The sequence below is a fragment of the Microcaecilia unicolor genome, chromosome 13, assembly GCF_901765095.1.
Source record: "Microcaecilia unicolor chromosome 13, aMicUni1.1, whole genome shotgun sequence".
Taxonomy (NCBI): domain Eukaryota; kingdom Metazoa; phylum Chordata; class Amphibia; order Gymnophiona; family Siphonopidae; genus Microcaecilia; species Microcaecilia unicolor.
The window spans coordinates 82984705-82998559 of NC_044043.1; positions in this window are offsets into that span (position 1 = coordinate 82984705).

Consider the following 13855-nt stretch of genomic DNA (forward strand, 5'->3'; position numbering starts at 1 on the left):
CTGCTGCACGTCTCATATTCCGCCAGAACCGATATACTCATATCACCCCTCTCCTCAGGTCACTTCACTGGCTTCCGATCAGATACCGCATTCAATTCAAGCTTCTCCTTCTTACCTACAAATGCACTCAGTCTGCTGCCCCTCACTATCTTTCTACCCTCATCTCCCCTTACGTTCCCGCCCGTAACCTCCGTTCACAGGACAAAGTAAAAATGAAGAAAGAATTATTTTAACAGAGGGCTAATAAACATCAAGTAATTATTAAAATAAAAAATAAAATGTCACAAGGTTTTTTAGACCAATGATGAATGTCACAACCCCAGTGAAAGACGCCGAAATTATAGTAAGCATTCAGGTGTTTTGAGGTCTTTTCCTCATTTTTGAAAGAGCAGCATATATCTTTGCATGATTACTGGACTCTTCATTACCTTGTTTGTTTGATCTTTAGAGTCAGTGGCTTCCTAGGGGCACTGACACCCGGGGCGGATTGCCGATGCGCCCTGCCCCCCCCCGGGTGCAGCGCCCCCCCCCCCCGTGCAGCGCGACCCCCCCCCCGGCAAAAGGACACCCCCCACCCCGACGAAAGAACCCCCTTCCCCCCGGGTGCACGCCGCTGGGGGGGGTGCCGCGCGCCGGTCAGCGTCATTCGTTTCCATGCTCCCTCTGCCCCGGAACAGGTTACTTCCTGTTCTGGGGCAGAGGGAGCATGGAAACGAATGACGCTGACTGGCGCACGGCACCGCCCCCCAGCGGCGTGCACCCGGGGCGGACCGCCCCCCCCTTGGTACGCCACTGTTTAGAGTCTCAGTTTCGTTACCTATTTTTCAGGACCATTTACTGAATCTGGCCCATAAAGATTCCATGGGACCTGATACCAGCTTTTACATATTGTGCATTGAATTCACAAATGCATTTGCATTAGGTCTGTCCTGTTTTACCAGTTGTGCCAAGCGTAAGACCAGCTCGTGTCATGTTCAGCAGCACCTGAGGTAAGGTTTTGTCAGTTTGGACACACCTAATTTGTCAGTAAATGTCTGTACTTGCAGAGTCATTTAAATAAAAGCAGAGGCTGTCATGATAAATCAGGTGACATCCCTTACAGTTGCTACAGCAGACTCTCTGCCAATTGGATCACATATTCTTTCAACCACCCAGCTCTTGAGGGGACTAAGCCTGATCTTCAGTTTCCAGGCTTTAATATAGTGCAATTTCCCTTAAACATCATTCAAGTGAAAAAAATAATTAGGTACACACAAACAGATGTAATTCTCTACCTCTCTATATGTAACATATTTCTGTCACTAAAGGGAAAGGGAAGTGGGACTTGATATACCGCCTTTCTGAGGTTTTTGCAACTACATTCAAAGTGGTTTACATATATTCAGGTACTTATTTTGTACCAGGGGCAATGGAGGGTTAAATGACTTGCCCAGAGTCACAAGGAGCTGCAGTGGGAATCGAACTCAGTTCCCCAGGATCAAAGTCCACTGCACCAACCACTAGATTTAAGTAGGTGCGTGATGCTCTAGTTCTGTTTCTGTCTGGAATGTCCATCAGGTCGACCATGTATCCTGGGGTTTCACCATAGATAATCTTGTGAACCAAGGCGCAGATTTTGAAGGTGATACTTTCTTTGATAGGGAGCCAGTGCAGTTTTTCTCGGAAGGGTTTGGCAGATTCGAAACGTGATTTACCGAAGATCAGCCTGGCTGCCGTGTTTTGGGCTGCATGGAGTTTCTTTATGAATTGTTCTTTGCATCCCACATGTATTCCATTGCAGTAATCTGCGTGGGTCATTACCATTGATTGTATTAGGTTGCGGAAAAATATAGGGCTAAATTCTATATATGACACCTAAAAATATTGGCACTGAAAAATAACCGCATAAGCGGTATTCTATAAGCCACACCTAAAGTTTGGCACGGTTTATAGAATAAATGATTAAGTGGAGAGGTCACGTGTAAATTTAGTCACCATCAATTGCACTAATTTAAACGTGGTGCAAGTGCCCGCACCTAAATTTACACACAGAGCACCCATATTCTGTAATTATGTGTGTAACAAATGCACGCCCTGTTCTGCCCCAAAACACCCATGACCCTCCCATTTCTGTGCCCTTTTTTTTTTGAACCATGCGTAAATTGTTGTTGCGGATCCCGCACCTAACTTTACGAGTTTTAGTCCCAATTAAATCTCATTAGTGTCAACGATTGCTTGTTAAAGAGCCAATCATTGCCACTAATTGGCTCATTATTCTATTAAATTTCACACGCAAATTGGGAACACGTCTAAATTTTCATGTGCAAGTTTTTGCAGCCTTTATAGAATCAGGGGGATAGTGTTCAAGATGATACATATCAGAAGGTACATAGAACAGAAGAGTAGCCATACTGGGTCAGACCAATGGTCCATCTAGCCCGGTATCCTGTTTTCCAAAGAGTGCCAAGCCAGGTCACAAGTAACTGGCAGAAACCCAAATCGTGTTAACTCCATACTACAAATTCCAGGGCAAGCAGTTATTTCCCATGTCTGCCTCAATAGGAGACTAGGGACTTTTCCTCCAGGAATTTATCCAAACCTTTTTTAAACCTAGCTATGCTAACCACTGTTACCACATCCTTTGGCAAATAGTTCCACAGCTTAACTATTCGTTGAGTGAAAAAATATTTCCTCCTATTTGTTTTAAAAGTGTTTCCATGTAACTTCCTCGAGTGTCCCCTAGCCTTTGTACTTTTGGAACAAGTAAAACATCGATTTACTTCTACTCATTCTACACCACTCAGGATTTTGTGCTATATTTGACTATACATAAGTAAATAAGTATGTAAGTAGTATTGCCACACTGGGACAGACCAAAGGTCCATCAAGTCCAGCATCCTGTTTCTAACAGTGGCCATTCCAGGTCACAAATACCTGGCAAGATCCCAAAAAAGTTCAATACATTTTATGCTGCTTATCCCAGAAATAAGCAGTGGTTTTTCCCCAAGTCATTTTAATAATGGTCTATGGACTTTTCCTTTAGGAAGCCGTCCAAACCTTTTTTAAACCCCGCTAAGCTAACTGCCTTTACCACATTCTCTGGCAACGAATTCCAAAGTTTAATTAAATATTGAGTGAAGACAATTTTTCTCAGATTCATTTTAAATTTACTACTTTGTAGCTTCATTGCATGCCCCCTAGTCCTAGTATTTTTGGAAAGAGTAAACGATTCACATCTACCCGTTCCACTCCACTCGTTTTATAGACCTCTATCGTATCTCCCCTCAGCTGTCTCTTCTCCAAGCTGAAGAGCCCTAGCCACTTCAGTCTTTCCTCATAGGGCTGTACAGGGAGCCAAAGCAATGGTGTAAATCAATGGTGATTTTTTTTGCCAGTCATGCCGAGTCACCAACCTGTCACTGCTCTGAACTTGCTTCTTTTTCCCATTGTGGCTGTAGTGGAAGGTGGAGATTGCCACTCGCCTTGACCCGGTAGTTTTTCTTCTTTCAAAAATTTGTTTTGGCATCAGCTCCACAATGCCAGTTCCAACATGCATCTCATCACCCGATGAGCTTTGTACACTGGCACGTATCATTCTGCAGTAGAATATACTAAAGCAACCATTGCAATTGAAAGTATTCTGGCATCTAACCAACCTGCAGGTAACAAGTATTTGCAGTTTACGATATGTTAACTTGGGTCCACAAAGGTTTACTGTTCTTAATTTCTGACCCATTTCACCATTTTATTTAGTAGAATGTAATATATCACTCTTCAAATTAATGTCATTCATTTATGTATGCGAAAATAACATCAGATCAGACATGGATGCTAGAACCAGAGACAGTATGAGAAACAAGCCCCAACAATCAGTTCTCAGATCTCTATGAAGGAGGCTTATGAAATTATACTGAGTATGTTTCAGGTAACCCCTTATGACTTTGAAAGGGCTGGATCAAGCTCTGTCAAAATGTGTGGGAAGGTACCTACTTTGTGGGAGGGAGAGGAAAGAGGGGAAAGAACAGGATGACGTCAGAGTTTTAGACTTTCTGAACTTGGTGAGTCATGGAAGGGGGCAGATTTGACACTTTTTGACAAGAATTTTATGTGCCATCCTCTCCTCAGTGAGATAAATAATAAATCCCAATGATGGGCTGAATGAATATGTGACTTTTCCATGAGTAGACCTAGTTATACTGAACTTTGCATGCAGCTAGGTCCTACTACTACTACTACTACTTAACATTTCTAAAGTGCTACTAGGGTTACGCAGCGCTGTACAATTTAACATAGAAGGACAGTCCCTGCTCAACGAGCTTACAATCTAAAAGACAAGTGTACAGACAAAGTGGGGCAGTCTAGATTTCCAAAAGGTTAGGTGCCGATAAGTTAGGGGTGATAAGTGAGGGTGTTGAGTAAGAGAGTCATGGGGTTTGGAATGTTGTTGGATGATTTGAAAAGGGGGGGAGGGGGGAACGGAGGTAATTAGTGTGAGAATTTTTATCATGTGCCTAATCAAGCCTATCTAGGTTAAACTTTCTACTGGTTCAAAGTGACTTAACCAAGTGCCCTACAAAGTTACTTCACATTTGGTTACTCCACAGGCTAGCTGGTTCACACCTTCTGACAACCAGTTTCATTTTCCTTCCAGCCTTCCCTGAAAGGGTGAGGGTAAGTATTAAAAACAAGTGGGTGATCTCTAGACAGCTATTTGCATGAAATGATATTCATTTATGTAATTGGTCTACACCTGCAAACTTAGTAATAGCCAACACACAACCTCAGCTGAATTTTCCCATGGATTGTCTGGTTTAAGAGAGAGAAAAAAAGGTGAGGTCTAATTACAGCTCTGATGTGCCCTGGAGGCTACACTACATGCTTCATGTACAAACTGCTTGCATTTGATCTCCCGGAGGGGTATTGTTTGCAGGAGTCATGCATTAAAGAGCTTCCAATATGTTTCTGTACAGATAAAGCCACACCAAACCGAAACCCAAAAGTGAGCTCTGCCACCCACGGGGTCAGGAAGACTTTTAAACAACTCTTCAAGCATCAGGCTTCCAGCTAGCATACTTTCTACTGTGTAGAATAAGACTATTGGGCAGGCAGGAGGAGCCACCAGGCATGCTCCATCCTCAATTAACCTCCAGGCCCTTAGCACTTAAAAATCATAACCATCCCTTCCAGAAAGATAATGTAAAAATATATAATTTGGCATAACGCTTTTGAATATTTAACTTTAACACACATACACACACACACACACATATGAGAATTATTTCTAAAAGGCCTTTATCTGATCAAATGGGCTTTTTGGAAATTGGCCACCCTTCCTGCAGGTGAAGGTACATGCTGATGGCTCTTTATCAGTCTCTAGTCCAGTGGTTCCCAAACCTAGTCCTGGAGGCACCCCAGCCAGTCAGGGTTTCAGGATATCCACAATGGATATTCATGAGAGAGATTTGCATGCACTGTCTTCACTGCATGCAAATCTCTCTCATGAATATTCATTATGGAAATCCTGAAAACCTGACTGGCCAGGGTGCCTCCAGAACCAGGTTGGGGAACCACTGATATAGCGGGTGCTGTGCAGTAATGCTGACACAGCCCGTTCACTTTGAATATATTTTATTTTCCGGCGCGTGGTGCTAACCAGGCGGTAATCAGCATTGTACGCACGTAGACCATTAACGCCTGGTTAACGTGTGAGACCTAACAGGTAGGTCAATGGGTGGCGGTAAGGTCTCAGGCCCAAAATGGACACGTGCCAATTTTTATTTTGCCAGACGTCCATTTTTGGCCAAAAAAAAAAAGGTCTTTTTTTGCAGGTGCACTGAAAAATGGGCCTGCGCATGTCCGATACATGCGTTTACACCAGCGCAGAGCACTTTTCAGCGCACCTTAGTAAAAGGACCCCTTAGACTTTGGTATAAATTTCAGTTCTCTAATTTGCTGTAAACCTGCCCCTGGTTTCTGCATTGATACTCTCCATGCACTGCGTGTAAAGAACTCCACTATCATCTCTCTGTTCGGTCCCCAGCAGTATCTTCCCTACTCTTTTGTTTTTTGAATTCATATCATCAGAGAGGGGGCGAATATCATATCCTCCAAATAAAAAGAATAATAATAAATAATATTTTTCACAGCCATGTCTCTCCTCTTTTTGCAGTTCATTTTCTTGCCGGCAGAATATTGCATGTAATATCTGGCTGTAACAGAGTATTAATAATCTTCAGCAATAGCAATTCACAGTGCAGCTTTGTGAATGTAATTGCATTGTTGACACCCTCAGTGCCAGCATTAACACCAAGCAGTATCGCTGGCTAAAGTCCCTTTTCACAGATGCACTAAACTTAATGAGCCATTAACGAGCAAGTAGTAAACCGTGGCATGCACAAAAGGCTTCTCCAAGCCATTTTCCGATCACGGTAGCAGCTAACGAAAACGGAATGCAGATGAGCAAATTAGTACCCCAATTGTATTGTAATGAGATGCACTACCATTTTCCGATTGCCTAACCGTGGAAAATCTAACGGGAGGTCTGTACCTCTCGTTGGAGCTGCGCGGGATTTATTCGCCTCTAAAAACTTCTATAAATTTAACAAAAAAAAAATTGGGAAAAAAAAATGTCCACGTGCTCGTCAGGGATGTCCTTTATGGACGTCCTTCACTCAAAACAACCAGCCGGAAACCTTTGCCTAGCCACGTCCAAGTGCTCGTCAGGGCTGTCCTTCTAAAGTGCCTAACATGGACGTCCTTCACTAAAAAAAGGACGTCCCTGATGAGCACTTGGACGTTTTTCTCCCAGATGTTTTTGTGATGGGTGCGAGGACGTCCAAATCAAAAAACTATTTGGACGTCTCTTTCGATTATGCCCCACCTCCGGGTCTCTCTCAGCCAATCACAGCACGTTTAGCTGACACCAGTGACAGCTAAACGGGCTGTGATTGGCTGGGAGAGACCTGGAGGAGGGGCATCGGACGTGCTGCTAACACCCCGGGGCAAGGCAGCCGGAGCAGAAGCCGCCGATAGCTGCCAGGTATGAGCTTGATGACACGGTGTGGAGGGGCTTGAGAGAGAGGTTCTGAACTGCGGACAAGGAGGAAAGTAGAAGAGTGAAGATCGGTTCCCCGACCCCCGGCTTGTAGATGCAGTTTGCCGCCTGCGGGATGCCTTACAGGGAGAGAAGGTGTGCCTCGGCAGAGACGTCCTTTTTTTTGTTAGTGTTTTTTAGTGAAGGATGTCCATAAAGGATGTCCTTGGCATACGCAGAGCAGCCAGCATAACGCTTGGCTGCTCTGCGCATGCTCGACCGGCCGACTGGCTTCTGAGGGAATAGAGAATGCAAGTGCGCTACAACGGTGCAAAGAGAGTGGGAAGTGGACCAATGACTCAAGGGAAACGGGAAATAAAATTTCAGAGTACCACTTTATTCATTGACTCGACACAGAAACTGTGTTTCGGCCACAGGTCTGCCTCAGGAGTCTAAAACAATAAATATAACAAAAGTTTAAAAAGAAAAACTTAGAGAAATTGACAGGAAGAATATATGCAAAAAAATTTTGAAACATATATATCCTATAGAGACGGTATAAAATAAAAATATATATGAACCACAGTTACAAAAGTTTACACAAATAAGCAATGGAACAATATGCAATATATATATATATATATATGTTGTTTTTGGGGGGGCTTTATAGTATATATTCAAATTGTGGAATATATGGAGAGTAAAAGATACTCCTGTAATGTAACCTATGTAACCTACAACGAACAGCTCATTTCCATTCCATTTCCTTGATGCATGGCCGTTGCCTACCGATTCGCTATGGAATCGGTAAGGGAAGGGTTCTTCCGAGGACCTTAGTGCATCTGACCCTCAGTATTTTGAGGCTTTTGGGAGGAACAAGGGATGTGCAAATTTTATTAGGACCACAGTACCCTTCCTACCAACCATTTTTTCATTTCTTCTGCTTTGCATATATTGGCGCCGCAGTCAGGGGGGTCTCAAGGATCATTGCAGCAATATCCAATACTAATATTTATCATATGTAACATGGAGGCATATTTTCAAAGCACTTAGCCTCCCAAAGTTCCATAGAAACCTATGGAACTTAGCCTCCCAAAGTGCTTTGAAAATATGCCTCATAGTAACATAGTAGATGACGGCAGAAAAAGACCTTCACGGTCCATCCAGTCTGCCCAACAAGATAAACTCATATGTGCTACTTTTTGTGTATACCTTACCTTGATTTGTATCTGTCCTTTTCAGGGCACAGACCGTGTAAGTCTGCCCAGCACTATCCCCGCCTCCGGCTCTGCCACCCAATCCCGGCTAAGCTCCTTAGGATCCATTCCTTCTGAACAGGATTCCTTTCTGTTTATCCCACGCGTGCTTGAATTCTGTTACCGTTTTCATTTCCACCACCTCCCGCGGGTATAATACTACTGGACATGCACACCTTGGTCAGTATTCAGGTAAGATTTGCCTCTTCTCCAAAGAATACAGGGGCCATTTCACTAAAGTTAATGCATGAATTAGCACCTAATAACTTTTAACACACAAGCACAGGGGTCCATTTACTAAGTTTTAGTAAGCCTAGAATGTGCTTACATGTGGAGGCGTATTTTCAAAGCACTTGGGGAGGGTCTTTTACTAAAGTGCGTAAACGTTTTTAGCTCATGCTAGAAATCATCTGGCACTAAACGCTGAGATGCCCATCAGTGGCGTACCAAGGGCGGGGCGGTGGGGGCGGTCCGCCCCGGGTGCATGCTGCTGGAGGGTGCAGAGAGCAGCCGCGTGCCTGTCGGCTCTGCTGGTTCCCTGCTCCCTCTGCCCCGGAACAGGTTACTTCCTGTTCCGGGGCAGAGGGAGGAGGGAGCCAGTGGAGCCAACAGGCACGTGGCTGCTCTCTGCACCCTACAGCAGCCAAGAATGCACCCGGAGGGGGGGGGGGGCTTGATGCGCTGGGTGTCATTGTGCCGGGGGTGGGGTGTCATGCTGCACCCTGGGGGGATGGACGCTGCTGCACCTGGGGGGGGGGGTGAGCAGTGGCGATCCGCCCCGGGTCGCAGCCAACCTAGGATCGTCACTGATGCCCATTATATTGCTATTAGCGTCTCAGCATTTAGCTCTAGCTGAGCTAAAACCGCTAGTGAACCTTAGTAAAAGACCCCCCCCCAAGACTTACAAAGTTCCATAGGTTACTATGCAATTTTGTAAGTCTGTGCTTTGAAAATGATCCCCATGGAGGCATATTTTCAAAGCACTTTGGGAGGCTAAGTTCCATAGGTTTCTATGGAACTTTGGGAGGCTAAGTGCTTTGAAAATGAGCTTGATAGGCACCTATGTATCTTTATAAAAGAGTGCCTAAATGGTCTCTTACTAGTCCTTTTAAACTATGCAGCCCCTTATAAAATTATCATTTATTTGTAAACTAAAACTGAATTGGAAAAGCAGAGTTCAAATCCATTAGGAAAAGCAGCCTAATGCTTAATGCAGTGGGCTAAGAACCTAGGGAATTGGGTTCAATTCCCACTGCAGCCCATTGTAACCCTAGGCAAGTCGCTTAACCCTTCATTGCCCCAGGAACCAAAAAAAAAGATTGTGAGCCCACTAGGACAGAGAAAATACCTGCATATGGCAGTATATCAAATCCCTTTACCTTTTCCTGACCTTAGGAAAGCCACAGAATCGCAGGGTGTCTCAGAAATACCAGCTTAGATTGCAAGTTCTTTTGAATAGGTACTTGCTGTACCTACATTAATAAGCTGCCTCCTTAGGAAATGAAGGTTGATAACAAAACAAAAAATTAATTAAACCAACTCATTGCACTGGGGTGTTTTGACTGCAGTCTAATGCCTGGTAATACAAAACGGAAGCAGAACCTAGACGTGCAGGCACAGGACACGTGTGAAGCAACCCCAGGCATCTCCGACCTGCTGTTTCTCACGCTTCTGAAGCTATTAAATCACATTACAGCTCCCTAAATGGCCCAGAGCCTCTCCTGGGAACTGGTGAACGAAACTGCTTACTCAGAGGTAGGCAGTGTGGGCGGCTGAATATCTATTCTCCATGTTTCATGCCCGGGCAGGCTCCGCAGTCTTTGCCTCCCGCATGCTAGCCCAGAAACCTGCAGATAGGCTTAACCTCTCCAGCACAGCATCTGATCAAGATCCGTCTTCTTGACTGACAAAACAAAGGAACCTGGTGCTTGAAAGGATAATACCTGGGTAGTCACGCAAACCGAAAGGCTATCTGAAGCACCCAACCCATTATAAGAAACTAGTAAAAAAGTCCTGTTTCGTTATGAAATGAAACGGGCGCTAGCAAGGCAATCCCCCACCCTCCCTTGCTGTCTCGGCTCTGTCCCCTCCGAGTTCCAGACCCCCCCTCCCACCCTTCCTCCCAGTTCAAGACCACCCTCCCTCCCTCCTTCCCTCCCAGTTTAAGGCCCCCTCCCTCCCACCCACCCATTTCAAGGCCCCCTCACTCACGCCCCTCCCTACTATTACTACTATTTAGCATTTCTATAGCGCTACAAGGCATACGCAGCGCTGCACAAACATAGAAGAAAGACAGTCCCTGCTCAAAGAGCTATGTAATAAAAGTAAGCCAAGTATAGGACAATCAAGCCATTGTGACATCACTGATGAGGTTGGCTCTTATTGGTGGACTGAGGCATTATGACATCACAATATTAGCTCTGGTTACAAGAGACTACTACTACTACTATTTAGCATTTCTATAGCGCTACAAGGCGTACGTAGCGCTGCACAAAAATAGAAGAAAGACAGTCCCTGCTCAAAGAGCTTACAATCTAATAGACAAAAAATAAAGTAATCAAATCAAATCAATTAATGTGAACGGGAAGGAAGAGAGGAGGGTAGGTGGAGGCTAGTGGTTACAAGTGGTTACGAGTCAAAAGCAATGTTAAAGAGGTGGGCTTTCAGTCTAGATTTAAAGGTGGCCAAGGATGGGGCAAGACGTAGGGGCTCAGGAAGTTTATTCCAGGCGTAGGGTGCAGCGAGACAGAAGGCGCGAAGTCTGGAGTTCGCAGTAGTGGAGAAGGGAACAGATAAGAAGGATTTATCCATGGAGCGGAGTGCACGGGAAGGGGTGTAGGGATGGACGAGTGTGGAGAGATACTGGGGAGCAGCAGAGTGAGTACATTTATAGGTTAGTAGAAGAAGTTTGAACAGGATGCGAAAACGGATAGGGAGCCAGTGAAGGGTCTTGAGGAGAGGGGTAGTATGAGTAAAGCGACCCTGGCGGAAGATGAGACGGGCAGCAGAGTTTTGAACTGACTGGAGAGGGGAGAGGTGACTAAGTGGGAGGCCAGCAAGAAGCAGTTCCAGACTCCCCCTCCCTCCGATTTCAAACCCCTCCCCTCCACTTTACGGACCCCTGGACCCCCCCTGCCGCGACCCCCTCAACCCCCCTTTTTGACTAAAACACTCCTCCGCCGCCGTTGCGTACCTGTGCTGACGGGGAACCCCAACCCCCGACAGCTGAAGTTCTCTTCTCGGCTGCACCGGGGCATTGCTCGCTGAATGATCATCTGTTGAAGTTTCTGTGCGTGCGTCTGATGTCAGATGCACGCACAGAAACTTGAACAGCTGATCATTGATGAAGCAACGCCCCGGCACAGCCGAGAAGAGAACTTCGGCTGTCAGGGGTTGGGGTCCCCCGTCAGCACAGTTACGCGATGGAGGCGGGAGAGTGTTTTCGTCTGGAAGGGTGGTCGAGGGGGTCGCGGCAGGGGAGTCCAGGGGTCCGTAACGCGGAGGGGAGTGTTGAAATCGGAGGGAGGGCGGAGTCTGTAACTCGGTGGGAGGGGCGTGAGGGGCACACGTCATGATGGTGCCTAGCAGACCAAAGGAGCCACAGTCCCAGGCAGGACAGAACGTTGGAGGTGAGAATTATATATATATATATATATAGAGAGAGAGAGAGAGAGAGAGAAGAGAGATGGTGGAATTCTTGCAAAATGCTGGTGTGATTACTAGTCTCCAGTTAATGAGGGCAGTTTTGGGTTGGGGTGGGCATCAGCCACCAGCCGTGTTTCAAATCAGAAACTTTTTTATTCATTTATGTTACAAACCAAGCAACAAGTACTTTTACAGAAATGCTGAGTAGGTAGGTAGGAAGGAAGGAATCAGTAGGGTACATTTTTTAGTACGTCCACAATAGAAAGGACCCAGTATCATTAGGGAGATACTGAGTGAATAACATAGGCTGGCCATACACACCCATGCCACTTGACTCAATACACGTACTGTAGCATATACAATACTACTACTACTATTTAACATTTCTAAAGCGCTACCAGGGTTGCGCAGCGCTGTACAATTAACAAAGAAGGACAGTCCCTGCTCAAAGGAGCTTACAATCTAAAGGACAAAAAGTGCAGCCAATCAAGATTGAGGCAGTCTAGATTTCCTGGATAGAGGTACAATGGTTAGGTGCCGAAAGCGACATTGAAGAGGTGGGCTTTGAGCAAGGATTTGAAGACGGGTAGGGAGGGGGCTTGGCGTATGGGCTCAGGGAGTTTATTCCAGGCATAGGGTGAGGCGAGGCAGCAAGGGCAGAGTCTGGAGTTGGCGGTGGTGGAGAAGAGTACCAGTCATACTCAGGATTGGAAGAATCGTAGCCCACAGCTTTTATTAGATCAACAAACCACACAATTTGGAGGGCACCTGAGCCATTAATCAAACAGCCCTTATCACCACCTCCCCGCCTTGCGAGGCCATCTAGCCAAGCTGTGACCCGCCATGCCACTCACCAGCTAGGTCACGTAATACATCGAGTTTTCCAAGCTGTGGAGTTTAACAACTCCATGTCCGCCATGCACAGCCACTGACGTTATCCACTCAGTGATGTTCCAGATCCGTGATTCACAGCCAATATCATGTCTTTGTTGCTTTTTGATCCAAGGATGCTTATTTGGCTTGGGTGCCCCCGCCATCTTCGACAAGCAGAGCAAGATGGAAGATTTACAAATCCCAAGTAACCAAACCAGTTACCAATTGCATCCTGACCTAGATTGTGCAAAATACAATGAGACAGTATATGAAATAATACTAGCTGATGGGGAGGGAGGGTGGTAACGCAGCCAAGAGGTAGTTAAAGAGGACCCACTGCTATCCCATAGCTCTCTTTACGCTGGTCCCTTGGTAATAACTTTAGCTCTGCCCCCGCCCCACAGCATCCTCCAATCAACTCATAGGGATGCCCATGATGTCACTGCATGGGCTCGGAGGCTCTGCAGGCAGAGGGGAGGTAGGTATATAATAAGAGGGTGGAGCAAGTTGCTGGCACTGAGCGTGGCCTGCTGCCATGTTATATGTGGCCACATTCGTCATGCCGCTCAAGCCCACCATAAATAATTACAATAATGCAAAAATTGACCACATGTCATCTCCTATGTTCTCCTTGTACTCGAAAAACAACAGTACAGGCTGTTAATCAAAAATAGGTAAACGAATACAGTAAAGACTGAATAACAGCCTGACACAATCCAACAGGCTGTGTAGAGTGAATATGATAAAAATGGGAAATACCCTCAGAAACCAAGGCTCCCGCCAAGGTCTAGTCAACAAGATTTTGTGTCCGTGATCAGATTTCTTTCATGGGGTATATATTCCCTATTTATTTCATTTAAACTGCCGATACTTAACCATCAAACATATAAATGGCAAGAGGCGTACTCACTCACAAATGCGCAGTAGAGACCCTCTCTGTCCCGCCCCCGCATCAATAGGTGATGACAGGGGCATGACAGAGAGGGAACCTGCGCACTTGCGAGTGAGGGAACCGCCGTCGCCACCGCTCCCCCCCAGGGTTGCCGCTACCGCTCCCCCCACCCACCCG